We start from the raw sequence: 3,335 nt of genomic DNA, 5'->3' as shown, positions 1-3,335 counted from the left end.
GATTTGTTCTTTGTGGTGTTTGTTAGTTAATTAAATTAGTTAATTTTAGTTTTAATTAATCATTAGAATTTATCAGTTAAATAATAGAAAGACGGTAATTACTAGTACTTTTAGTCTTCATGGGAATTATAGCTTTACTCACTGTAGCTATACTATTAATTGATAGGTGCACTTGACTTAGTCAGATTTTTAGTTAGTTTCGTGGGTAACAAGTTTTTGGCACCATTGTCAGGATTAAAATATTAGGAAAACTTTATTTCTGTTAATTTTTTATTTTTATTTTTATTTTTATTTTAATTTATTTTAATTTAATTGTTACATTTTAATTTTTCTTTTGTTTTATTCTTACAGATTCTTTTGGTTTATGACTAGAGGCAACTCGTTGGAACCATTATTTTTTTACAGTGAGATTAAAAAAATCACTTGCAAAAATCGTAGAGAAGTTAGAGAAGCAAGGCAAGGTCAACAAAGTTTAATAGATGACCACGAGCAAAATGACATTACTATGGAGATGAATGGTAATCAAAATAATCAGTAGCCTCTTGCACGTCTTGGTCCTCGTACTATGTTTGACTAAGCTAAGCCTACTCTAATTGGAGTTGAATTGAGTATCGTCATACCAGCTATTGCTGCAAATAATTTTGAGCTAAAGCCGAACACAATTTAGATGGTACGACAATATGTTTAGTTTGATGGGTTGTAAGATGAAGATCCGAATGCTCATTTGGCTAAATTTTTAGAGATTTGCGACACATTCAAGATTAATGGTGTTACTAATGATGTCATACGCTTACAATTGTTCCCATTTTCGTGGTTGAATTCACTTCCACGGGGTTCCATCACGACTTGGGATTAGATGACTGAGAAGTTTCTGTTGAAATATTTCCCACCAGCTAAAATAGCTAAGTTGAGGAACGACATCTCTTCTTTTGCTCAAATCGAGTTGGAGACATTATATGATGCATAGAAGAGATTTAAGGATCTTCTAAGAAGATGTCCTCATCATGAGTTACCTTTGTGGTTACAAGTTCAAAAACCTTTCACAACAGTTTGAACCCCTCAACTAAGCAACTAATTGATGCAGCAACTAGCGAAACATTGAATAATAAGACACCTAAGGTGGCGCAAGAGTGTATTGAGGAGATAACACTGAATAACTATTAGTGGCAAGTTATGAGAACAAAACTAATTAAAGTAGTTGGTGTTTTTAACATGGATACAGTTGCTATGTTGGCAAATCAGATGGAAACATTGAATAAAAGTATTGATAATTTGAGTTGCAATAACATGATGAATCTGGTAATGTAATGTGATGCAATTGGAGCAGGGATAATCGATCCGGAATGTTTACCCCTCAGTTCTAGCATAGAGCATGAGCAAGTCAACTTTATGGGTAACAATTCTAGACGTCAAAATAACCCTTATAGCAATAACTATAATCCAGGATTGAGGAATTATCCAAATTTCTCTTGGGGTGGTCAAGGAAATCAAAGGTCACAACCCCTTCGAGTTTTCAGCTACCTTATCAGCAAGAAAAAAAAACTAAACCTTGAAGAAATGTTAGCTAATTTTATTTCAGTGCTCTGAAAAATCAACAAGCATCGATTCAAAGGCTTGAAAATCAGATTGAACAGTTTGTTAAACTGGTTTCGGAAAAACAACAAGGCAGTTTACCTAGTAACATTGAAACTAACCCAAAAGAATAAGTCCACGCAGTCACTGTTTGAAAAATGGAAAGGTTAGTCGAGCCTAAAAAGAAACTGAATCTAGAAGCTGTTGAAAAAAATGATGGGATTGAGGAAAGTAAAAGAGCATAAGCCAATGGTTAGAGAATACAAACCACGAATTTCACATATGGTAGCATTGAAGCAAGACCGCATAAATGAACAATATGGTAAATTTCTTGAGCTCTTAAAAAAATTGCATATTAACTTACCTTTTATTGAAACTCTTTCGCAGATGCTCAAATATGCAAAATTTTCAAAGGAGTTGTTAACAAATAAAAGGAAGTTAGATGACTTGTCAACTGTGGAGCTCAATAAGGATTGTTCGATCATTCTCTAATATAAACTACTCAACAAGCTTAAAGATCCAATGAGTTACTATTCCTTGTTTTATTGGTAGTTTAAATGTTGAAAAAGCTTTGGCTGATTTGAGAGCTAGTATAAATGTCATGCCTTATAAAATGTTCAAACAACTTGGTCTCGAGAAACCAAAACCCATTAGGATGAATATTCAATTAGCTGATAAATCAATTAGGTATCATAGGGGTATTATTGAAAATGTACTTGTTAAAGTTAAAAAAATTTATATTCCCTTTTGATTTTGTTATATTGGACATAAATGAGGATATTGAGGTACCCATGATCTTAGGTCAGCTATATTTAGCCACTGCTAAAATTGTTATTGATGTGGGTAGTGGTGAACTTGTGCTGAGTGTAGGTGATGAAAATGTTACTCTTCAAGCATGTGATTTTGTTAGAGTTCCTAGTGAGCGAGATGATACTCATTATTCTTTTAATGTTAGTAATCATGTGGCTCAATATTCTTTTCAGGAATTTACTAATGAATATGTTTCAAACAGTATCTATCTTAAACTGATAAAAATCAATAGACGAGTGAAGAGCGAATGGTGCAACTCAATGAATTAGATGAATGGCGAACAAAGGTTAATGAGAACCCAAAAACAGTCAAAGAAATAACTAAGCAATACCATAGTGTACATGTAAAGAGGACGAATAAATTCAAAGTTCGGGGACAAAGTGATACTAGACAAATTAGATCCACGAATGTTCCCTTCAGAGCTTAAGTGAAGAGGGTTGAACCCATTTGTGATACAAAATGTATTTCCATACAGAACCATTGAGGCAACACATCTTAATTATGACACATTCAAGGTAAAAAAATATTCGTCACAAACTTTATTTGGTGGTAATATTGGCAACGAAAGAGAGGAGCTTCGGCTCCAAGATCCACCTTAATCGTTATCTAAAAAGGGAAGTTAAGCTTAGACTCTAAATAAGTGCTTCTCTGGAGGCAACCTGAGTATTTTTATTTATTTATTTTACTTTCATGTTATTTAAAAAAAGCATTAGTAAATTTATTTTTATTATTTTTAAAATATAAAAAATATATAGTACATTTATTTTTATTTTTATTACTTTAAAAAAATTGAAAAAAAATTCAAAAAAAAAGTTCACACAGTTTGGGGTGATCCACATGGCCTAGAGACACGGTTGTGTGTGACACACAGCCTAAACACACAGGCGTGTCCTAGGCCGTGTGCATACTGGAGCTAATTTTTTTCAATTTTATTTTAACCAACATGGGTACAG

General features: G+C 32.9%; 1 non-coding gene across 1 annotated transcript; it reads right to left on the bottom strand.

The window, feature by feature from the left end:
- Positions 1–904: 904 nt before the first annotated feature.
- On the bottom strand, positions 905–1,011 carry LOC128292160 (small nucleolar RNA R71). The gene has a single exon (XR_008282145.1). It is a non-coding gene; the product is annotated as a small nucleolar RNA R71 (small nucleolar RNA).
- Between the last annotated feature and the right edge of the window lie 2,324 nt (positions 1,012–3,335).

The sequence above is a fragment of the Gossypium arboreum genome, chromosome 4, assembly GCF_025698485.1.
Source record: "Gossypium arboreum isolate Shixiya-1 chromosome 4, ASM2569848v2, whole genome shotgun sequence".
In the NCBI taxonomy this organism is placed as follows: domain Eukaryota; kingdom Viridiplantae; phylum Streptophyta; class Magnoliopsida; order Malvales; family Malvaceae; genus Gossypium; species Gossypium arboreum.
The sequence above is the reverse complement of the archived record's forward strand: the minus strand, read 5'-3'. Positions and strand labels throughout refer to the sequence as shown.